At 45.3% G+C, this 25487-nt stretch overlaps 1 protein-coding gene and 1 pseudogene across 1 annotated transcript in view; one reads left to right on the forward strand and one right to left on the reverse strand.

The window, feature by feature from the left end:
- LOC147701002 (phospholipase A2 inhibitor and Ly6/PLAUR domain-containing protein-like) overlaps positions 1–25487 on the reverse strand; it is a 243572-nt gene that overhangs the window by 133445 nt on the left and 84640 nt on the right. The window lies entirely within an intron of this gene.
- Positions 9312–23002, forward strand: LOC147701003 (ubiquitin carboxyl-terminal hydrolase 22-A-like; annotated as a pseudogene).

The following is a 25487-nucleotide window of genomic DNA, read 5'->3' on the forward strand; positions in this document are numbered from 1 at the left end:
CTCAAAGTCCAACATTTTAAGAGACGTCTGTATTGGACATGCCTGAATTTTATGTTTAAAAAGACACACCTGTTTAAGAATGAGCATGCTACTCTTAGGCTAGTGATCTGGATATTGTGTGCCAATAATGTACCACTCGAATATCACCTGCATGCAAACATGTGATTTTGGAACGTCTTAAGAGGGACATCTGGAAGCAGGAAGAGAGAGAATCTTATCTGCCTTCCGTCCTGCTTTGAAGAAAAGAAGGCCTCTTTTCAACGTGGTTTTGCCTGTCACTCGCTCTTTCCTGTTGCACCAAATTGTGTAATCCTGGGCAAATACTTTATTTCACCGGGCTTCTTCTATTCATTATCACATATGAAAGCACATTCAAACTTGTGATATCTGTATTGTGTGCTGTGGAAACATTTCAAATAAACTGTACTACGGTGAATCGCATTTGGCTGAGCAGATGTGTTGCAGTGTAAGACCAATGCTGGCAGGTGTTAAATATTCCCAGTTGCTAAATTAAAAAGGCCAGGTCTTGAGCTTAGGCAAGCATGTTATATTATTGTGAAGAAGAGTTGTGCTGGCAGGATGTTGTTTTTATCTGCAGTCTGCCTGTGTATCGAGTCCTGTCAGCCCCCACCTTCTCAGGCGCCTGACTAGTTATGAAACCCAGGGGCCCTGGCTGCCCGTCCTAGATGAGAGCGGTGCAGCCACCTACAACCTACTACTTATCTCTCAGCACTGTGTGCAGCTCACTTGCCAACCTGATGAACAACTTTGGCGAAGACGCTCTCTGGGCTTCTGGTGGCACAAAAGGTGAGAGTCCAGCAGAGTACAGAAGAATGAGAGCTATATTATCCTTGAGGGAATATTCATGTCTTTCAGAGTGTGCATAAGGGGGTCAAAGACATCACATGGCTTGGGGCCATATGTATCAAAGGCGTTTGCGAATGGGAATTTGCAAAATGACATGTATGAAGGAAAATCCAATGCAAAATAAGGAATTGCAAAATTTGCGATATCTTATTTTGCGATTGCATTTAAGGAATAGCAAATTTTGCGATCCCTTAAATGCAATGTAAGAAGGCAAAAACATTGGCTAAATGGCCTTAAGGAATCGCAAATTACCACCAACTTCTAGTTGGTGGTAAGTTGCGAATTCCTTGAAAAATGCCAATTTTTGCATTTTTCAAAGTGCCATGTGACGCACATACATGCCCGTAGGGCATGTATGTGCACCAGATGTGCACCTATGCTTATTTCAGGGGTGCAACAGGGAGTCCTTTGGACACCCCTGCACCCTTGAAATTATTCTTAATTTGGGATTAGCAAATTGCGAATTCGCAAATTGAGAAAAAAATTCCCATTCCTTCGTATGGGCTTCCTGGCCCACAGAAATGAATGGGAAAGTATTCCTTAATTGCGAATTCGCAATTTGCGAATTCGCAATGAAGGAATATCAAGAAATCGCTAAAAAAAATTGTTTTTCATGATACATACCATTTTGAGATTCTGAAATAGCGATTTCTTAAAAATCGCTATTACAGAATCGCAAATTGGTTCCTTGATACATATGGCCCTAAGAGAGAAAAATGTGCTACAAATATTTTGGTCTTTCCTCTTCAGGTAACCATATATAAAACTAACCATGATACACTTTAAATGAATCAATCAATCAATCAGTGACACTTATATAGCGCGCTACCTACCCGTAGGGTCTCAAGGCGCTGGGGGGGGGGGGGGGTGCCGCTACTGCTCGAACAGCCAGGTCTTCAGCTTCCTCCTGAAGGAGAGGTGGTCCTGGGTCAGGCGCAGGTCGGTCGGGAGGGAGTTCCAGGTCTTGGCGGCCAGGTAGGAGAAGGACCTTCCTCCTGTAGTTGCTCTTCGGATGCGGGGGACGGCGGCGAGGGCGTGGTTGGCAGATCAGAGGTGGCGTTTGGGAGCGTAGAAGTTGATCCGGCTGTTGAGGTAGCTCGGGCCTTGGTCGTGTAGGGCTTTGTGTGCGTGGGTGAGGAGGCGGAAGGTGATTCTTTTGTTGACGGGGAGCCAGTGGAGGTCTCTCAGATGTCCGGTGATGTGGCTGGTTCGTGGGATGTCGAGGATGAGTCTGGCTGAGGCGTTCTGGATCCGCTGGAGTCTCTTTTGGAGCTTGGCGGTGGTACCGGCGTAGAGGGCGTTGCCGTAGTCCAGTCGGCTGGTGACGAGGGCCTGGGTGACCGTCTTCCTGGTCTCGGTGGGGATCCACCAGAAGATCTTCCGTAGCATGCGTAGGATGTTGAAGCACGCCGAGGACACGTTGTTGACTTGCCTGGTCATGGAGAGGGAGGAGTCCAGGATGAAGCCCAGGTTGCGTGCATGGTCTGTCGGTTTGGGTGCGGTGCCCAGGGCGGGAGGCCACCAGGAGTCGTCCCAGGCGGAGGGTGAAGAGCCCAGGATGAGGACCTCCGTCTTGTCAGAGTTCAATTTCAGGCGGCTGGTCGTCATCCATTCGGCTACCTCTTTCATCCCTTCGTGCAGGTTGGCTCTGGCGGAGGTGGGGTCGTTGGTCAGGGAGAGGATCAGCTGGGTGTCGTCGGCGTAGGAGATTATGCCGAGGTTGTGTTTGCGTACGATGGCCGCGAGGGGGCTCATGTAGACGTTGAAGAGGGTGGGGCTCAGCGATGAACCTTGAGGGACGCCGCAGATGACTTCGGAGGCCTCTGACTTGTATGGTGGTAGGCGGACTCTCTGTGTTCTTCCGTCGAGGAAGGAGATGATCCATTCCAGCGCCTTGTCCTGGATCCCGATGTTGCTGAGGCGCTGTACTAGGGTGCGGTGGCAGACCGTGTCGAATGCCGCGGAGAGGTCTAGGAGGATGAGGGCCGCTGTTTCTCCATTGTCCATCAGGGCTCGGATGTCATCGGTGGCGGCGATGAGGGCGGTCTCGGTGCTGTGATTGGCTCGGAAGCCGGACTGTGAGGGGTCGAGGGATCCGTTCGTCTCTAGGAAGGCGGCCATCTGCTTGTTGACGGTCTTCTCGATGACTTTGGCTGGAAACGGGAGGAGCGAGATGGGGCGGTAGTTTTTGAATTCGGTGGGGTCCGCTGTTGGTTTCTTGAGGAGAGCGCTGAGTTCGGCGTGTTTCCAGCTCTCAGGGAAGGTGGCGGTGTCGAAGGATGTGTTGATGATGTCTCGCAGGTGGGGTGCGATGACAGCGTCGGCCTTGTTGAAGACGTGGTGAGGGCAGGGGTCGGTCGGTGATCCGGAGTGGATTGAGTTCATCGTGCGGATGGTGTCTTCGGTGCTGATCGGGGTCCAGGCGTGGAGGGTGGTGGTGGGGGGTGGTTGTTCGGTCATGGTGTGCGTTGGTTGGTTGGTGAAGCTGTTGTGTATGTCCGCGATCTTGTTGTGGAAGTATGAAGCGAGGGAGTTGCAGAGGTCTTGCGATGGGGTGATGTCGTTGTTTCCTGCGCTGGGGTTGGAAAGCTCTTTCACGATGTTGAAGAGTTCCTTGCAGTTGTGTGCGTTGTTGTCCAACCGGTCCTTGAATGCTGTTTTCTTGGCGGCGCGGATCAGCTGGTGGTGTTTCCGGGTGGCAAGCTTGAAGGAGGTCCTGTTGTCCGGTGTAGGTTCCCTTCTCCAGACTTTCTCGAGGGCTCGGCAGTTCTTCTTGGAGCTCTTGAGTTCGTCGGTGAACCATGGGGCTTTCTTGCTGCCGGGTCTGCTGGGCGGGGTTCTCAGCGGGCGAGCTCGTCCGTGCAGATGCTGATCCACTTCGTGAGGTTGTCGGCGGCATGGCTGGGGTTCGCCGAGCTGGCAGGAGGGTGCTGGCTCAGGGAGGTGGCGAGCTGGTCTGCTGTGATCTTGTTCCAGCTTCTGCGGGCGGCCTGTTGCTGGTGGTGGTGGGTCGTCGTTCTCTTGAAGGTGAAGTGGACGCAGCTGTGGTCCGTCCATTGAAGCTCTGTGGTGTGGCTGAAGTCGATGTCTGTGCTGGAAGAGAAGACTGCATCGAGTGTGTGTCCGGCGAGGTGGGTGGGGGTGGACACCAGCTGCTCATAGATAATGCAATTTATATACTTTTACCATATGAAACCTCAACTGATTAATTCAATCACTGGAGGTTGTGTGTGTAACTAGAGAAACATATTTGAGCCCTGTTTGGTGCTGTGGGCATTACTGACTTCTGTATTCTAACTAGCAATTTAGGCACTGTGTGAATATGCAATATTCATCTTAAAAAGCAGCTGTAGCTTAGTGACTTATTATTTCAAGGATTTTTCAACAGTCTCCGCATTTTTCTAGAGCTTCTCATTGCTCACAAGTGTGTAATTTCTGGTGTTAATGTCTTTGTGTGCACCCAGACACCCAACTAGTCCCACGCCGCCGTCATCACCATCCTTTAAGGGGATTCGTCCTGAAATCCCACTCACTCCTTCCCAGCCTAACCCGTCTTTTGATATACGTTCTTGCCAATAAACTATCCTGTTCCCTCGGCCTCGCTAATACTTTTCATTTTATGCTGGCTGAAATAACTTCTAAAACTAGCTTCCGCTGCACTTTGTGACATTCTCACATACGTCACTTAACAGCTTGAGCTACTAAATACAAAAGTCTGAATTTCCGCAGCCCTGAGGTTTACAGAGAGGCTGCGCATTGTGGATGGGTAGGAAACAGCAGGGCTTCGAAGTCTGAGTAAGCAGTTGCTTGTGGTTTGTGCCGTCCTGCTGCTTGAGATAATTACCTAATGCCCTAGCTCTGCTGACGTTAAACATTGATATATTTATGCAAAATAATTGTTGTGTTTTTTGTATCAGTGCATAGGAGACACTCTGCAGTCCACGGCACGATATCCTGTATCATCTCAACTCTATTCAGCCAGCAGCCACTCACATGTCATGAGTCATATTTCGCCAGTGCACCTTCCAGCAATACTGGTTGTGCATTTTTGTAGGCATGCCACAGTTTTCTGAGGGCTCTTGTTCCGTCTTCCGTCCCCGAACACCCTCCCGCTTTGCACTGTTGACGCGTCTGGCTTTCCTTGCAGAGTGACTGGATGGTCCTTTCCCATCCGGTGGGTAATGTCCACTATATCTCTTTTTCTTCTGTAGGCCCTCTGGGTCAGCCTCGCTGACCCCATCAGCAGTGAAGGTATATTATTTATGTCTTGATGTACCTGCGACTGATATGACAGGTCGTCTTGTGGAGTGATTGGGTATTTAGAGACATTGGTGTGAGATACGTTACTCTTGATGGAAAGAATGACCTTCAGTTCTGGGGTGTGTTCAGGTTGTTGACGCCATGGCCGTCGTCGGGACCATGACTCAGTCGACTCGAGGGATCGAACAGACGTGCTTTCAAAATCGGAAGAGTCTTTTGTCGATTTCTTTTGATAACGTTCCTTTGAGTGTGTCTTGAATGGAGGATTTCTGAAACAAGTATGTCGTGACGAGCTGCTCCTAGAGTCGAAGTTCTCTTTGGGATATTTCTCCGGGTATCTTTCTCGAAGTGACTTAGGTGTCATCTTACTGGAGAGGTTGTTTGATAACCACATGTTTATTTCTTGTGTTTGATCCCTGGGTATTTTGTCTCTGCATCTCTTGTGTGATGATAATGGCCTCCTCTCAGTTTCTTCATTGTCTCGGATGTCGTGGTTGCATTTGTCTTCCTCTTTCCGGTGTCTGAGTGGATCAGTCCGTCTTACTCAGTTTGCTTCTTCTTCCCGCTTGTTCTGTGCACTGACATCTGTGTTACGGGTGTGATTGTGTACCAATTTCCAGTGTTGACGTGACTGGTCTAGTCTTCTAAAGTTTGCCTTTCTTGCACATTTGTTGGGAAGGCTGTCATCTGGTCCTTTGGTGCGATCTGTCCCACTTGACACCTCATCTGCTTCACAGTCGTTTGCACCATATGTTGAATGACTCTTTGAGGTTGAATAACTCCTTGAGGTTGTATCAGTGAAGCTGTCGCAATCCTGGATCATCTCAGTCTTTTGTGTTGTTGACTCAGAGTATTTCATGTCACTTTGCCTCTCCCATTGTCTTGATTCTGGTCTGCCTTCACCCTCCCTGTTTCTGGTTTTGTTTGTTTCTTGGGCTTTATTCGAAGACATGAGAGATGTCTCTTTCCTGGTATCTTTGTGTCTTGCACTTAGGTACAATTCTTTTGATATTTCTCTTGCCTTTACCCGCTCTCCAGCTTCGGCCTTCCTGATGATTTCCTTTAACGGCCAATGTCCTCGAAGGATCTTGCGCTTTGTATTAGAACTTGAACAGCCTTCGATTACCCGGAGTCGAACTGCGTCCTCATTTGTAAATGTGTTGAAGTGGCAGCATTGTACCAGACTTTGCAACCGGGTGATGAAGTTTGGCAATGATTCTCTTGGTTCCTGCCGTGCTGTGTTGAAGGCGATGCATTCATGATCCACATCTTCCTTTGTGTTGAAATGGGCGTGTAGCGTCTCTTGGAGTCTTTCATAGGTCTCTGTGTCCTTTTCAGAAAATGTTCTGATTAAGCGTCAGCCCTCATGACCCACCAGCTGGAGCAGTAGTATCAGACATTTTCCATCTCTTTGCTCACTGGTGGCGTCCAGAAAATCGTCCAGTGAATCCAGCCACCGGTTCCATTTAGGACCCAAACTCTGAATGTCAGTCTGTGTCACTGGGGGTGGCACTTCAATGTAGGGATTGGATCGTTGTGTTGCTTTTCCCACCGCCATGAGGGAGGAAGATTTTGATCTGCTACGGTCACAGGACTGTTTCCTTTGCTTCCCGTCTTCTTTGCTGACCCTCTTCGGCCGTGATCCTTGGTCTAGTCATTTCCTTTGAGGTTGGTAAGATCCGCAGCTTCCTCGGTATGCTTCTGGATCATTTATTTTCTCACCTTCTTTATTTTAATTATTTCTCTTTGCGTAGCGTTGAAGGTTCACTTTGGTACTTGCCTTTGCTCATGCTTGTTGTGTTCCAGACCTGCATTTGCTTGTGTTTGTCGCATTCGAGATTTGCACTGTCTTGCGCTTGTTATGTTTCCTTATTGCTTGCTTGTCGTTATTTACCGTTGTCTTCATTTATGTCTTGTATTTGCTTGTTCTTGTTTTCTTGCACCCCTTACATTTGCTTGTTCTCATTTGTGTTGACTCTTGTATTCGCTTGTGCTTGTTTGCTATCTTCGTTGCACTCGCCAGTGCTTGTTTGTTGTCTTCGTCGCACGCACCAGTGCTTGTTTACTTTGTTCGTTGCACTCACCAGTGCTTGTTTATTATCTTCGTTGCACTCGCCAGTGCTCGTTTGTTGTCTTCGTTGCACTCGCTAGTGCTTGTTTGTTATGTTTATTGCACTTGCCAGTGCTTGTTTACTATATTTATTGCACTCGCCAGTGCTTGCTTGTTGGCCCTGTTGCACTCGCCAGTGCTTGTTTGCACTTTCAGGTCTTCTGCCTGACTTCAAAATGGCCGCCGATGGTCCCTCGCAGGGGATTGGACACTGCTGCCTGACTCCAAGATGGCGCCGGGAATCTCGTTTTCGACGGGATTTCGGCCGTTTTTCTCCGTTTCTTTCACCGGAGTCACTTTATTGCTCGACGCTTCACTCACCGCTTGCTGGTTTTAGCTACGATCCACCGCTGGATTCACCGCTGCAGGTAGGCAGCTTTTCTTGACTTTTGCCGCCGGGGTTGGCTCCCGGTGGGCACTTTGGGCAGCACGCTCAAGCCCCCACACGCGGGCGAGCTCCGCTTCTTCTGCCGCCGGGGTGGGCTCCCGGTGGGCGCTTTTGTGCAGCACGCTCCAACCCTCTACACGATGGGCGAGCTCCGGGCGACCTGCACCGAGTTAGCCGTTCTCACTGAGCACGGGTGCCAGTTCGAATACCCTTGTCGCCAGTTGTAGTGTCTTGCTGAATACATATACACGCAAACACAGGGTGTTAGGTCACAGATTCTTTATTCATGTCCTTCCTCGTCGTGGTCTAACGGCTAACTGCCGTCCCTAGCCCCAGCTCCTCCCTTTTCGCCCGCCCTCGTCCACCCTCGGGCTGGTCCTAGTGCCCTACAGCTGTGGTCACTTGTGGACATCATAAAACCTTCTCTCCTTCTCCCTCTCTTGCTCTTCCTCACAGTGCCTCCATGGCTATCAGGCTATTTGCTAGCAACAGAACAAAGCATGCAAGTAAAAAAAACAAAAGTAAAAAATGTTGTCAATTTCCAAACCAAGAGACAAAGCCAAGAGCTCTAACTTTAACAAATGCGAGACCTATTGCATTGCAAATGCTTGTTTATATTTGGGGGACCCCATTCTCTTAGTCACTTGACTGCAAAACTCCTTAGGACGTTACTCAGATTTTGCCGGACAGGAGATTCCATTTAAACATTGCATCCGTCCCATCTGCCCAACTCCCACATGTCCCCCTGAATTTGGAGTTGGGGGGAGTGTCATATTTCCATTAGCAGAGCCTATGCTGTGACCTACGATGCACCGGACATTGCGTCATCAGCCTAAGTAGTTTCAGCATCCTTCTTTCCTGTTCTGGAATGTCAGGGAAAACATGGCCATCCTAAAATCAAAAAAATTACACCCATGCGCTGGCAGGAAAATGCGTATCAGGCCAGTTCTTTTCTGCAATAATTCTTGCTTTGGACCAAAAACTTCGCTGCCCGGGCATATTTAAATTGGCACCTGAAGACACTTTTATTAATATACAAAAATAAATCATATGTGCAGAATTAACCTGCATCTTAAACTGAAATAACACAACATTTAAATAGCAAAAATACAGTAAACAGACATACTTATTAATGTAGGCTTTACAACCTTCTGCCTTGTAGCGGACTAACAAATGAGGTGAATAAAACGCAAAACGACATGCAGAAAATGCTTAAAAGGCCGACCCCAGCTTAACGTTGTCTTTTGGAAGAAATATTCCTTGAAACGGTGTAAATTGTTTCAGTTGACTTGAAAAGGAATGCTGTAGTTATGAAATCTTTAGATTTGTGAAATAATGAAAATACAGATATGACCCTGAATTCAGCATACTTTTCTTATTGATAATCTGTTGAAAATGTGTTCCTTAGGCATATTTTGTTGGTTCATACAGAAAATTAGCTTAACCTAAACTTTGTTTTACTTGCTGAGAAAGGAGAAAACAAAATGTATAAGAAAATGTATTGCTCACTTTATGACCTTTTCTTTCAACATTTTGTGTTTCAAATGAATACATTTCCTGCTTAATAATTTATTTATGGCTAATGTAATGCTTTCATGCAGAATATTGTTTAGTTAATATGCATTTTGATTTATGAGAAGGTTAACAAATGTATTGAAATCATGGGAAAGTAGAATCGCACTAGAAATGTCCCATGCAAAGTTAGATTTATTAATAGAAGTTGCAAACTTGGAGGTAAGGCCTGCATGGAGGACTGAAGGTAGGTGTGTGAGAACCAGAGGGTAGTATTTGCTACCAAGAGAATACTGAATTTGCATTGGCTAAAGAGGAAATAACAAGGCATCATGTATTGCTAAAATGATCTATGCTGTCTTATAAAAGTGTGTTACTAGTGCAGCTTCAGAACCCTTTTGCCACTCTATCAAACCCATACTCTGCTTTAACTCTTGCTGATTTCCACTTGCTACCACCAATGCTTATTGGCCTGATGCTCCTGACTCTTTTGAGCCTCTCTTTATGGAACGTTCTGCAATTATGATTATCGATTTTGAGCTTCATGCTCCATTCTCACTCTTCCCTCTTACTTTTGAACTCTTCATGTGTTCTGACTGACGCATTTGTTGCCTCATTCTTAGAATAGGGATTCTTTCCTTTATTATCAATTATGTATTCTTATTGATATATGACTATTTAATAACGTATCTGTAATTACTAAACTTTTAATTAGAAATTAAAACCCTACAAAACTTCTTCCAATGCTCATATTGACTGAACTTGGAAATAGTACTGTAATTGTGATTTATGAAGTTGTAGCTCCTTCCATCTCAGATAATGGTGGCAAAGGTCTGGCACAAGGGAAGCCGGGGAGATGGCTACCAGGGAAAAGAGAAAAATCCCTCACAAAGGCACCCCTAGAGCAAAGTGTCTGGGCCTTTACAGGAGCTGCCATGATGGAAGCTCTGCTAAAGACATGAGATATTGCCTGCCTGGTGGGGCTCTCTCAGTATGGAGGTCAGTCTCCCACCACACTGGTGGAGTACATTCCTCCACACATGCCAACATTTTGTAAGAGGAAAGTGGGAGATATGAAAATAAAATAATCAGGCAGATGTACTTCCCCCATTGGCTTCTATTAAAGAAGAGGCATGTTCAGGCAGGAGACAGCCAAAATAAAGCGATTTTTTTGCTTCAACAATCGGGAATCTCCCACTTGAATCAGGTCTATTGGCATGATTGATCCCTCTGCTACCCTGACTAATTTAGCCTTGCAGGGAAAGTAGCTCAGAGGTAACTGTATCTCCTCTCATTTTTTCAGATCCACACTGTGATTTTTGTCCACAGTAGGTTTCACTCCCTGATCCACTACTTTGTTAGTTTGGAGACGGTTCACTAAAAAAATGTGTCTCCCTTAGGTTATGGTGTATCTAGGCCCTCCCATTTAGATTTTCGACTTCAAATTTACATTAAATAGTTGTCATAATTGTAATCACATTAAGAAGTTAATGCCCCCCCCCCCATCTCCAAGGTTTGTTATTTCCTGTTTTGAGGTTTTATTTACAAAATGCGAGCTCCATGCAATCCTGGTGCCAACACAAAACGATTACCTAATCATCTTGTGTTAAGGGTTGCCTCAGACACAGGTACTCAGAGGGCAACACACTAAAGATGGCCCAGTGACCTAGATACCCACCACTGAAATGTGTGATATTCTCATGGCTGGCAACATTGTCTCAGCCGTTCATCCTTTCAAAGTTGGTAAATTAAGTGTCATTAAAATCTAGAAATATTAATACCTGTCAGGTACATTGCTAGAAAATGCAACTCTACAAAAACACATTGTAAAAAACATTGCCAAATCCAGGCGTTCTTAAAAAATGGATGACTGTTCATTGTGTTAAGATGTACTAGCAAGGCCCATCACACAAGAAGTGTTCAGGCAGGGGAAATATCATTTCTCTTTCTGTGCCTTTAAGAGCGTCAGAAGGCTGGCATAGGATGTGAGCCTACATGCAACTAGCACAACTAAAAGGTATGCTTTTAATAAACCATAAGGCCTGGTATGTCAGGTTAAAATCATGTTATTGGATGAAAACAGAATCTCTAAATTTAAAGAGGCATATCAGAGCTAAGATGGAATTGTTGATGTGCACAAAAGGCCAGCTGTGAGTAAATATCCTTTCTCCTGGTTTAATAATTACACAAATGCACAGGCTCCTGCAGTTCTTCATCGTCTATCTATCTAGATAGCTATTTATCTATCTTTCTGTCTGTCTATGAAGTCTGAGTTGTATTTGCTTATCTTTTTCAATATAGAACAATTCTATAATAAATGTTTAATACTGTTTTTTAATTCATATACTACATTTATTTGGTATTGTGTTTGGGTGTTATTAGTGTATGTTGTATTTTCATTATTTTACATTAGATGAATGTGAGTATGTCAGAGGGCAGACGAAGACCGGGCCAAGAGTGGCCCATCTTTGCCCGTCCGCGGCTGAACGAGGCTGGGCTGGACCACTTGGTTCTGTGATGTGCGATTATTTGAACATAGCTCCTACAAGGTACTGTATCTACTTGTTTTTTTTAACCCCATATTTCATACTTCATCTTCATCTTCCTCATCCTTGGCTGTACTGGTCGCCTTGCAGCCCTTAAGGTATCTTAAATAAGTGGCAGGATTACCAATTTGGCTCTGTGAGTCATCTGTAAGGACAAATGTTAGACTGCTGAGACAATTTTAGAGTTTATGGGCTGCAGCAGTAGCATATCACTTGGTTGCCCGTGAGAATGGGTAAGAGAACGTTTACTGTGGGCACACTTGAGGGAACTACAGCTACAACATTGAATTATTTTTTAACCAGGGCAACTAACGTCCTGTCTAAGAAATTGCTTTTGCTGAGAGGAGACTATCAATGAAATTTATGAATTCGCCTGATGATCCTTTATTTGTTGCTGACCCTCTGTTATTGGTAGATACAGCAGGCGTACCATTGCTTACAAATCCAATTGCTAAATTGATCGACAATACACTGGATGATGTTTTCCTATTAGCACCACAAGTAAAAAAAAGAAGAGGGGTAAAGCGAAAAAAGTTGATCAGCCACCCAGGAAGATTACAGGTCAACTAGAGACCAGTGTTGATTTGCGCTATACAAAAACATGTTAACATAACATAACATAACTAACGACTGAACAGTTGTACCGGGCTGTGAATAAACACATTCCTAAACTTGAATCTGTGTTACAATCACTCCTGACCCCTATCATATCACGGCTCACAGGGATAGAATCCACACCAAAGAAAATCATGCAGTTCGTCAGTACCCCATTAAGAATTCTGAGGCTGTAGTGGCGGTGGGAGAAGCAGGGATTGGTCACGCAGCCACACCTGTATCTGCTGTACCCTCTAGTGAGGGCTGCAAACCCATAGGGTGCAGCGATACCTCACAGACAGGTCAAAGAGACAAAAAACCTGCTCAGGGGGCACCTGAATCCCGCAGGGGTCTGGGTCCACTGAAAATTGTAGGAACAACAGGGAGGGGGTTGTGTGAGTTCAGCATCTCAGTGGTACCCTGTTGACCAAAGGACAGATCCCCATACTGTGCCTTCATTCAGAGGGCCTATTGGTGAAGGGTCCAACTCATCGGGTCCACCTCAAATGACCCTGGGGGAAGGGTTTATTTGAATTTTCCCCCTGAATCTGCTCCTCTGGTGGCTGTCATGACAGGTGTCCTCTTATTAATCAGGGTAAAATGGAGTCCATAATAGACCTGCTGCATAAGGTTACCCACTGGTGTGACAACACAATAGTAAATGGACACTAAATATCTCCTCATATCATCATGGGCAGAATAGTAGGCTGGGAAACGGAAACGGAAGGCGACTGCATCGTCGTTAACCTTAGACACCCCAATCACGTGACAGCTATGTTCGACAGACACTACATAAAATAGTTCAAATCTTCTAATGGGGTTGTCCTGCTTCAAGGGTATGTCTAACCCTGCGAGTTTGCACATTAATAGGGCTTTCTCCCCATCAAGGATATCACAGCATCTGCTTTTTAGTTCAATTATTCCTTTGACCAACATATATGCCCCACCGAAGGACCGAGACACTATAAATTGCCAACTGAGATCTCCAGGGGGTGGGCAAACCATAGGGTCTCTTGTTTTGCCAGTTGAATTGCCTAGGCCATTGCTCTAGACCGACTTTACCTCCCTCAGTCCTCACTTCAATAAAATAATGACCTGGAACATTGCGGGCTTGAGGGCTAAGTGAGATGACGATCAGTGGTTAGCAACAATAAGGTTGTGCCATGTTGTTGCCCTGCAGGAAACATGATACATTTTATTCTTTTGTTTTGTATGGCTTTAGCCCTTTTATAAAAACAGCTTCTCCCTCTACAGCTGGTCATGCTATGGGCTGCCTGCTAACCCTGATATCGCTTAAAATTGCTTGCACCATCAAGATGGTGACTTGCCACTCTCCCCATTTGCTAACAGTGGAATTAATATTCAGTAAGCATCTTAGCTTGTTAGTGATTAATTTCTATAATTCTTTCACTAGAACTAGTGATATTGAACACATTGTTCCCCTAGAGGGCTTTTTAGAGCATTATGGGGAGGTAGAATGCCCATAATGTGAGGTTATCATTCTGGGGGGCTTTAATGTACACCTCTGTCAACATAACTGCACTTGAGTTAAGGGACCTTAGGACGCCTCACCACCTTCAGCTCATTTTGAGGTAGAGAGTCTTCTTGCAGCTAATAACATTTACTGCCTTAAAAAACTGGGACAGCAGATTCTGTACTAACATTTACTGGCAGGGGCCATTTCTCTACCATTGATTTCATCTTGGTAGCTGCCCCTTTGCTCCCTGATGTGCTCACTTTATACTCCTGTTGGACTAGCTTTAGAGATCATAATCTTCTAACAATGGAATTGGGAAGTGCTCAGATCCTTCATGGTGTGGAGGAAAAGAGCATAGCAAATGGGTAACTAAAAACAATAGATCAGGCACATAGAACTTAATGGGAGAAGATAATACCAGATTTGTTTTAGATACGCTGTATGTAAAAGGACAGGAAGACATTGTACTATGTCTTGATAATTGTACTCACGATAGTGTGGTTTTAGATGCTTATAGCAACCTAGTTAAGTGGATATCAGACAACATAGAGGCCAGCAGCAGAGTCGGAGTTATTCAGGGGGAACGCTGGTTTGATCCCTTATGATCCTAATCACATAAATCCCTTATGTCTGAACTGAAACAAAACCTAGGGATGTGGGGAAGGTTAGACTTGTATGAGAGCCTAAAAATTAGCATTTAAACAAAGGAAAGGAGAGATACAGGATCAGACATTGGACGATTTAGGCCAGGCTAGTTTGTTATCCAATAGCTGCAAATTTGGGAAGTTATTAATAGACCTTTTTTTGTAGATCAACACTTGTTGAGATTGGGCTGCACCACCCCTAGTGATAAATGGGTCCAACATTTTGAAGAGATCTATAGAGGGGTGGTTACAGAAGCAAATGATACCCCTTGGGTTCCGAATACAGACACGCCACCTGTGATCTTCAGGATAGACGAGGTCCAAAAAGCTATTATGGACACAGCCAAGCAGAGAGCACCAGGTCCCGACGGGGTCCCATCGGATCTTTATAAAGCTTTCCCTGCGGGGTGGTCCAAGATCTTGACTCTGGTTTTTAGTGCAGCAACCGTGAATGGCCTACCCCCCTCATGGTCTACTGCGGTTATCGAACCAATCTTAAGGAAGGGAGCAAGGGACAATCCAATCTGCTATCACCTGATCTCCCTACTTGATTTGGTACTACAATTATGGGTAAGATCCTTTTGGACCACCTAACACTATGGCTTGAAGATTCAACTAGTATCTCAGAATTGTGATGCAGCTTCAGGAAAGGGAGAGTAACCTTGGCTCAATTTAACAATTTGCTTCTAGTGATCTGTAAATACACAACTGCCAAAAGAGGAAATCTGCATAAGGCCTTTATGGACCTCACGTCTGCATTTGACCGTGTTACTAGTTCTCAACTATGGCTTTTGCTATTATAAATGGGCAAGGATGCCAATTTGGTAGCTTTCTTGCATTGGTCCCACATAAATCTGAGAGCCTCTCGTAGATAAAATGAAAATGGCTCACTCTCAGCATCCTGGGAGAACAAGGGAGGGGAGGGCAGGGATGCGTTTTAGCCCCAGTTTTGTTTACGCTATACATCAACAAACTTGGGGAAGTTCTGACAGCTGCCAATAAAGACATTCCCAGAGCAGGCTCTGAACTTGTCCCAGCTCTGCTGTATGCAGATGATGCAGTGTTACTTGCCAGAATGACTTTGGGGCTGCAAAGTCTTGTAAATACTTTTATAGATTTTATGGTCTCACTGACCTTTCTATTACTTATAATGACGACGGGAAGAACAAAGCTCTCCAAATGCATGCTTTTGTGTAGGGGAGATGATCTGACTAAAGTTTCTGCATTCCTTTACTTAGGTGTCCTGTTTAATGAAAGGAAGTCTCAGGTGGCTCGGAGGGCACTCAAAATAAAACACCCTGGCCAGAGAAGCTGGAGCCACCATGGATCCTGCCAGGAGACTGGAAGCCAAACCTTTACCCACCCTACTGAAGGTTTACAATAAGAAATGTAGTAGTGAAGTAGTGTGGCTCACTGGTTAGAGGCGGCAGACCCGAGAGCAGAGGACGGCCCGGGACCAGGGTTCGATTCCCGACGAGGCAGGTTTCTGGACCAGGGTCAGCAGACTCGATAATTCTCTCGCCTCGGTGCCCACTCTGATCAGCGATCACACTCGGCAACTCTGGGCACTAGCTTGCCTCATCTTCACTAAAGGCCCCACCAGACCGCCGGGGATGCCTGGTCTCACCCTGGAGATACCCATTAAGGGACCATCTCTCAGGGAAGCCAGGAAGGGTTTCGCAGCGGTCGAAGCGCGGAGGTACCCCTCCGGGAGTGATTCCAGCGCTATATAGGCACACAATTAATTAATTAATTAATGTATTCCCATGACCACGTATGGGTTTATAAAGATATTAGTGAACTGCAGGCCATTGAGAATAAACACCTCCACAGACTCCTAGCAGTACCTCCTTGTACCCCAACTTTTATGGTGCATGAGGAACTTAGGCAGTGTTATATTTATGATACTATTGCTATGGCCGCAGTAATGCTTTGATTGAAAATCTGGTCCAACCCTACTCTTAAGCTGAACCACCTTATCCTAGAGGACTGTATGAAGCTTGAGTGGCACTTGATATTCCATGGCTCGGTTACATTTCAGAGCAGTTAAAGATCCTAGGTTGTTCCGAGCTGTTCTTGAATCATAGGCTAATGCGCTCTGAGCTGAGAGATGTAAAATCATTGTTATTTGCAAGAAGGATGGCAGAAAGGGAAAAAGGGAACTCACCAAACCTACAGTAAAGCAATATGTAATAATGAGCCCAGGGACCCTGGTGGCAACCCTATTGGATGTACATTAACCCGTTCCTGCTCCCGTCGGCCATTGGCTGACGGGAGCACTACCTCGCAGGTGCTGCCATCGGCCAACGGCCGACGGACCCCCGCCCACTCAATAGAAGGCCCACACTGCAGCGGAAAAACCGCCGCGGTTAGGTGTTAAGAGTCAGTATCATCATTCTTTTTTAACAGGTTTAGATTGAATTTTATCCACTGGGGTCCATTTGTCTCTAGGGGCTTTTCCAAGACGGGTGCTTTAATGCCTTGTTCTTGTGGTCATTTTCCAGAACAGGACCTCTTACACTTTTTTTTTTTCTGTGATTTTTATTGCAACCTACAGGAAAAAAAATATTCTTCCACCAATAAGGCATTGTAAATTTGCACATGTAAAACCAGCCCTGATATATTTGCAAATGCTATCCACCCCTCTGATTTGTTTTGAAGTTGCACTCAGGTGCTTTAAGACAAAGGAAAAAACTGCCTGTAGCTTAAGTGTGTTAGTTTTTGGTTCTGTTCCCTTATGTCTTTTATTGGCTTTTAAGCACTGTGTTGTTTTAGTAGTTTTATTGCATTATACTAGTGGCTTTATACATATGTACTGCTCCATTTTGCACTTTACAGGGTGGCTTAATTTTTTAGTCGTGGTGTTTTCCGAGTTATACACCTTTCAATTGTCTGATACAGCTATATGAATTATTAGTCTGTGTTTATAATATGTTGTACTGATCAGTTTTGGCATCCCATTGGTAACTGTGTGTTTGATCTGCTTTTATGCGTTGGTCGAATAAAGTTTCTTTGATATGACTTGACTGTAAGTAGGAAGATTTTTTAAATTGTTTGAATGATTGCCTGATAAAAATCTACAAATGTTCTTGGGAATTACAAGTTGTTAGTTTAATTTTTATTCTTGTTTAATAGTTCATAATATGTTGCACAGTGCTGATCAGCAAACAGTGCATACGTTAGGGGAATGTTACTATTTGACATATGTTTATGTGAATGTCAGAGAGCAAGATTTAAAAGTGCATCATCCATGTATGGCATTGGATAAATCTAAGTACCTTAGTTTGTGTTGCATACAATATTCCCTCTAATTCTTTTCTACTGTGTGTCGGCAGTGTAATGTCTCCGTGTGCTGCAGCCATTGCTATGTGCGCCAAGAACTGGGCCACACATATGGGTGCAACAACAAATATCAGGGCACACATCACACCAAACTTTTGCTTAAAAATGAAAATATGGTGTATTCCACACATACAGGGCCACATGATGGGTCTTAAGGCAGGTTTGCAATTTACATACACACACCATGATATGAATTGGTTACACAGGCAAGTACCCTTCAGCTTTAGAAAAGCACAGGAGTCTAAATGTGTTACCAATATAAGACTTCACTAAAGATTCCCAACAAGAGCTCTGTTTATATAGTAGGGAAATGCTGGGACCCTATACAAGATCGCATCCTTGGGGTACATGCAGAGAGGCACATTTTATGCCCCCCTGTCTGCAGGGCATGGACTTAGCGGTCTGCCGGAATTTGCTTTGGCATTTCCATATCGGTACCGCCGTGGGACAGCCTGCACTTTGAGATCTGCATGGTGCACATTCTTTGTAGCAGGTATATTAACCTCGACTCTACATTGAAAGATGCATTAGTGAAAAGTCTGAGAGTCATCTTGACATATTTATTATTGCATGAAAACTGTTGGGAGGCAAGGAACATCACAGAAGGTGCTATTAAAACAATAATATACCTGCGTTCACCCCCAAACACCTCCCAAAGTCAGCAGCCGGTACAGTGGCAACGGTCACACTGCCCTAGAGCCGGTCCTGGCCCGCGGCTAAGCCCTAATAACCAAAGAAATGCAGTAAGTCTGCCAGGGACATCATAAGGATTTTGGGGGCCCTGGGCCAAACCTATTTAGGGGGCCCCTGTTCAGAACAGGCTTGAAGTTATGATTACACTTCAGCTATTTCATGCCCGCTTAGACCAGGTCACTGACAGTATACAGTCGCAATTTTGAGTTTCTAAATGTGTTTACATCTAATGTTCAGGGATAGTGATGTGTGTTATCAATATTGTAACTCATCAGCAGTTCACTAATATTATTGCAGATATCTGTGATGCACACACATTTCTCTGCAGAATGGTATAGTAGACTCTCACACATCACCCACAAAAAAAAGAAATTGAGGGATAATGGGATTCAAAACAATTGGTTTAGTAATTATTCAAGGTCATCACAGCAAGACTATCAGGAGGCTCCCCGGAAAGGCTGGGGCCCTGGGCCAGAGCTTCTTTGGCTATGCCTTACATTGTCTCTGAAGTCTAAGCCCTGCCAAGAAGTACCACGCATCAGGCTTTAGACTAATGCATTTCAGCAGGGTGGTACGCATCACTGCACTGAAATGCAAAGTCACGCATAATTGCGGGTCCTCAGGAGCGCTAATAATTATGCACTAATATTGACTGATTCATTTTCACTTACTAACTTTAACTCCTGTGCTTAGTTTAACCGACTGACCTTAACTCCTGTGCGCTTATTTCAGTTTCCTGCTGACTGCTCCGTCAAAGCGAAACAAAGCTGAGTCAGAATCGTAACTTTCACTAGATGTGGGTGGGGCTAGGCAGTGGGAATGCGTTCACTTTAGTGCAGGAAGCGGGGGTAAAGCCATAATGTCTGATGGCTGGAGTAGGTACGTCGACGCCCTGACCAAACGGTGTAGAAGCAACCTGGTGGTAAGTTCTGAGTGACTGAGGGGGAATTACTGGGAATGATACGGGATCATGTTCATGCGCGCTGGGCAAGTATGACTTGATGTAATGGTGGAGCCGCCTATCGCCGTGGAGTCAAGTGTGCGACAGACGGGTTGAATATGTGACTGCTAGCCATGCGCCTCCTTCACCTGTTTCATGCCGCGTCTACTAGGCCTCTTGTGGATTAGAATATGTTCTTTCTACGAGAAGGCAAGTTGGCATATATTTGACAGAGCCGAGCCGGACATCCTGGTTAGGTTTTTGGTGTCCACATTGAGAAACATACTGGCCGTTTACACTGTTTTCTTGACAGGCCAACGTTTGTCCCCATGCAGCTGCTACTGAGCCATAGAAGCATGATCAGGCCAGCTTTTGCCAATGGAGTTGTTACGGTGAAGCGGCCCATACCAATTGCTGCTCCTTGAGAGTCGCCTCACAAAATAATTAGTGCCTCGGTAAGGCCTTTCTCTCACTGCTTCAAAATGTACTTTCAATTATTAATAGCACCAGTGTGCCACCCCCTGGTGCCGGTCCAATTATTATCAGCACCAGCGCGTTAAGTCAGCAGAGCTGTCTGTCTGGTCAGTGCCAGTGGTGTGTATTTCTGTCTGATAGTCTGTGGCTGCAGGGCTGTATTGGTTACATCATTATTTTAACAGTACGATCAGGTTAGCTTGGTTAGTGTCCTACCAATTTTGAGGGATTGTTCAGGGGCTCAACTAGACCCTAACTTCAGGGGGGCTGACACTCCAAGCCAGGGCTGGCCATAGCACTGGTTGCACATGGTGCACAGTCTTCGTAGGTGCCCACTCCCCCATTCCCTCCTTCTCCATGACTTTCCTCGTTACCACTCACCAACAATGCACCTTATCTCTCTATAGCACCTTTCTGAAAAACATTTCATTTTTTATAGCGCTAGTCATAGGTTACTGACACTCAGTTCTGTGATCTGCATGGTACACGTTCTTTGTAGCAGGCACATTAATCCTCTGCGCTGTGTGGGTAGCAGGAGTGCCCTTGTCAGTGCATGATGAGCAATGCGACAGTGTAAGAGTAGGGTAAGAGGAGTGACTGTAGGGTGAGTGAGGTGACCATAGGAATTTGGGTGCGGATGTAAGTCTGGAGTGGGACCAATGAATGCATCGTTAGTGAAGGGCTTGTTTGAGTGAGATTGCAGATTGAGCACTAAGGGGGACAGGTGAGTGAAGTGTCACATGAGTGCAGGTTGAGTAGTGTGCTCGTGTGGCTGCAGGATGAGGTACAGGGTGAACAGCACAAGTGCTTTGTGAGTGCAGAGTGATCACTGTGAGTGCAGGGTGAGCGGGTGAATCGTGTGAGTGCATGATCAGTGTGAGTGCAGGGTGAGCGTGAAATTGAAGGGCGAGAATGAGTAGTGAGTTGTCTGAACACATGGTGCATTCCCAGACACTCGAAGTAACTCAGCATGTTATTGACAGTGGCATAGGGTTTCAGATACAAGTTCAACTATTGGGAGGGTGGAGGAAATAAATAATGTGCTGCTCCTGCAACAAACTTCCAGTCTTATGATTAGGGTTGCCAGGACATTATTTTGATGTCCAGAGTGTACAGAAAAAAACAGTCACCTAAAGCCATGTGTTTAACACTTATGTGTACCGCAATATAAATAGAAAGCACTTTTACTTGTGTTCTAGGGCTCCCTGAACGATCCATGACTGATTTAAAGGGATCACAGACAGAAAAGCCAACCATATTTAGTGTCAAGACGAGGTCTTTGCAGCCTCTTAACACATGGCTGGCATTTTTCTTTTGGCAACCCTACCTTATATTCCCTTTAATGAAATGGATTCTCACACTACTGCAAAGGAATAGGCTGAGTGGAGCCCAGGTGGTAGTGGAACCAAAAAAAAATGCAAGCCCCGGTAACCAGTTTAGAAATGTATGAAGGTGTGCTGCTTGGACGGGGAGAGTGCGGCTGAGGCAGCGGTGAGGAGTGCAGCCTTGACCCCTCCCTCTGCCCATCAATGAATTAGAGGGTCCTTGCGAGCTGCTCCATGAGCTGCACAGCACGGCTGTCGAGGGGGGCCGAGGCGCGGAGGTGAAGCGAAGCGTGGTGTACAAGAGAGGCTGGCTCTCCCACTGAGAGAGTTTCCCATCACAGGTACCCCTACCCGTCTTCTCCCTTCCTCTACCCTCCCTTCTCATGTACCTGTCCCACCCAATACTCCTACTCATGAGGCACATTAACATCACAATTAGAGTGGTGCTTTTAGTCCAGAGATTTCCTCATATGTTCTCATCCCAACCTCTCCATAAGAAACTAACACAGCTGCTACCCTGTTGTATGTTACATTTCAAATCCCTTCCCTCTCGATACCGCCACATACAATACTGATTCCTCTCAGAGATACCTGCACTTGAAGCTTTCACCCTATCAGACCAGAAAGCCTAAATTGCAGGACTGCACTTCCTATTCCATGCACAGGACCTCCCCCTTTCCCCTGTAGCTACTGTTCAGCCACCGCCAGCTCCCCACCCCCTCTATCCATGACTGTGTTGGAACTGTCTACCAGGCTCCCCTCCCCCTGGCGCCTCCAACCCCTTGAATTCATGTGTCTTCTGTCATAAGCAGAACTGGAACTGGAAGCAGAACCAGCGAGTCATCTACCAGTGCTTCGTGTGGAGCGCTCCCCCAGACCAGGAAACGCAGTCTTGCATTTGTCACATGCATGGTGCCCACTTGAACAGACTTTACTCTTGCCTCTACTGTGTCTTTTTTGGCTGTTTTACAAAGATATCCAAGAGCATGCAAAAGCAACATGACATAACTTAGTCATTGAACTTTTGTATGGGGTATATACTGCTTTATGTGTCAAGATTACATTTGCCACAAAGCCATGGAACAAATTGCCAAAGAAGAACAATGGGAAGCTTTAAAACTACAAGCTTTCACCCCATCAATTGTTTCTCCCTACCAGTATACAATGACAGGAGTTGGAAAGAAATATTCAACATGAGAGTCAACAAAATGAGAATTAGAATTGCTGCAACATAATCCCAAGAGAAGAAAAATAAGCACAAACTGCACCGTAGGTCTTCGAGGGCTGATCAACCTTGGAAATACATGTTTTATGAACTGTATCGTTCAAGCAGTTACTCACACTCCACTACTGCAAGACTTTTTCCTTTCAGTCAGGCACACATGTGAAATGCAAAGCCCAAGCTCATGTCTTGTTTGTGAAATGTCTAGACTCTTTCAGGAATTTTACTCTGGGCATCGATCTCCTCACATTCCCTACAGGTTATTGCATCTGGTGTGTACGCATGCACAGCATTTAGAAAGGTACAAGCAACAGGATGCACACAAATTCCTCATTGCTGCATTAGATGTGCTACAAGGACACTGCAAAGGTAATGGTTGCGCTGGAGCTGAACACCCCAGGAGTGATGGAGTTGACAATAATGGGAAAAGGGCCAACAATCCCAACCACTGTAACTGCATCATAGACCAAATCTTTACAGGTGGACTGCCGTTTGACGTCCCGCGTCAAGTCTGGTCCCTGAGCCCGGGGAGCGATGGCAGAGTGGTGAACGGGGAAAGCCATGTAACAGGAGCTACTACACTTACAGGCTGCTTGAGAAGGATTTAGGAAGCAGCGCCAAAATCAAATGTAGCGGTTGCCACAGTTACCAGGAATCTACCAAACAGCTTGCTATGAAGAAATTATCGATTGTAGCCTGTTTTCATCTCAACACTCAGCCAAAATGAGGCAAATAATCAATCACTACATACCTCTCTTTTCCTCAGTAATTGGACATGACACCGTTTATGGCCTCCAGTGAAGAGAGCAGAATGAATGGCCAGTATCAACAGCCAACAGATAGTCTAAACAACAATGTTAAGTATTCCTTTTTTGCAGTAGTTAATCACCACAGCACCTTGGAGAGTGGGCACTATCCAAGCTTTATCTGGCAGCACAAGGACCAGTGGTTCAAATGTGATGATGCCATTATTACTAAGGCTAGCATTAAAGATGTAATAGACAGTGAATAGTTTTTATTATTCTATCAAAAACAGTTCTTGGAAAATTAGTAGCCTTAATCAGCAGTCTGTCAGGATAAAAAGCAAAGTAAAACACCTTCTGAATTTACACACATGCCTACCGGAAATGAATTACAAACATTGAAAATGTAAAACCCAACTGCCACTGAGCTGCATCAGAACCTTCCACGTACCCAATAGGAACCTCCGCTCTGCCGACCTCGCCCTGGCAGAGGTCCCTCGCATCCGCAGACACAGAGCAGACGGGAGAGCTTTCTCCTACATTGCAGCAAAGACCTGGAACGAGCTCCCTGTGAACACCAGACGCTCTCCGACCCTGCACACGTTCAGGAAGGACCTCAAGACCTGGCTCTTCGACTGATCTGATCTGGAGCTGCCCTCCCCCACCCCCTACCAGCGCCTTGAGATCCTCATGGGTGAGTAGTGTGCTCTATAAGCCCCGATTGATTGATTGATTGATTGAACCTACTTGACATTGACTCTGAACTAGAGTCAGTTTGGACTTGATCAGCTGCACAGCAGTACCAGGTGCACAGGAATAGGAAGGAGGCTACAAGCGGTCAAACGTGAATGGGGAGCAAATGACATGGGCGGGCGCTCTAGGGGAGCTGAGTGACTCTGGAACTAGGACTTGTCTGATGTTTCCCAGGGGAAAATGTGGAGTGGGATAAGGAGCTCTTCATTTCCTTCAAGCATCTTCTTCATTGGTGCGTCACTCTCCAGCTGACCAATAGTATAACAGTGGCAATAAACATAAACAAAATCCAAGCCCATTTTTTATGCACATCGGTTGAAAAAACAGTTAGGGGAGAAAACAAAGGTGTTACAAAAGACAATAAAAGAATTGGAAAGCATATTTTCACTTGTGAATTTTAGTTATGAAATAAATACAGTATGAAACTGTGAAAAAAAATGTGTGTAAATATGCAAATGGTCTTTAAAGACCTTAGAAAAACGCAGGCGTGTCAGAGATGAGACTCCAGACACTGCCCAGCCGAGCCCACAACACTATCTGCCCCTCTCTATTCACAAATGAAATGCAGCAAGTCAACAAGCACAAAGTGCTTGTCGACTTTCTGCCTTTGATTTGTTCATAGGGCACAGCTGCAGGTCAGATTGTGTGCCTTTGTTAAATTAATCATGTTAATTGGAGCGCATGACGGGCGCTGCGATTAACATGATAAGTTACAAAAAGTGGCACAATCTGACCGGTTTTGCACCACACGCATTTTAACCCCTTGAGTCAAGGTGGATGTGTGTGTCCTAAACCCGCCCACTTATTAATTTGCCTGCACATCGGGGTAATTCACGCAGCGCGCAAAGGGTTAAAAACGGCGGCGCTAAGGTCCTCAGTTGCCTGTGGCCGCTTTACACTTTTAAATGCGCACTACGGGATACATAGGTACATGCGCACCAAGGCGCACACCTTAGAGGGAACAGTGGTGGCATATATAATTTTTATCCTGCTGTATTAATTGCAGTCATACAGGAGGAGACGTTCATTATGTGCAGTGTTATGTGTCTGAAATGTGCATGTCTTGGTATCTTCTAGGAGCAGCATGGGTTTGTGCTGTGTCTTTTCTGGTGAGTGCTATTAATTGGTTTCAGTTGGGTATTAGTGTTTGTTGTCCTTTTATGTGCACAGGAACTTAGGTTAGTACTTTTGTTTATAATTTCTGTGACTTCCTGAGAGTTAGTGCTTGCTTCTCTGAGATAGTTGTAGACATTTAGTTGGTGGTTCTGTTTCCTAACATTAATAACAATATACTTTTTTGTGGTGACCTCCTAAAAAAGTATTCACATAATATTTGGTACATTTTCAATTTATATTTTCACTGCTTATGCTTTCCATGTGGTATGTCACTGTTACCACGCATCTTTTACCACGCATACCATTACCACGCATACTTTTACAACGCAGGATCGTTTACAACGCATACCTTTACAACGCATTACACTACAACGCAGATACTATTACAACGCATACCATTACAACGTAAGTATAAGTATAGGAAAGTTTATCTTTTTTTAAAAACATTTATTAGGGGTATTGGGTTATGGGGTACAGGGGT

This window comes from Lissotriton vulgaris, chromosome 7, assembly GCF_964263255.1.
Source record: "Lissotriton vulgaris chromosome 7, aLisVul1.2, whole genome shotgun sequence".
Taxonomy (NCBI): domain Eukaryota; kingdom Metazoa; phylum Chordata; class Amphibia; order Caudata; family Salamandridae; genus Lissotriton; species Lissotriton vulgaris.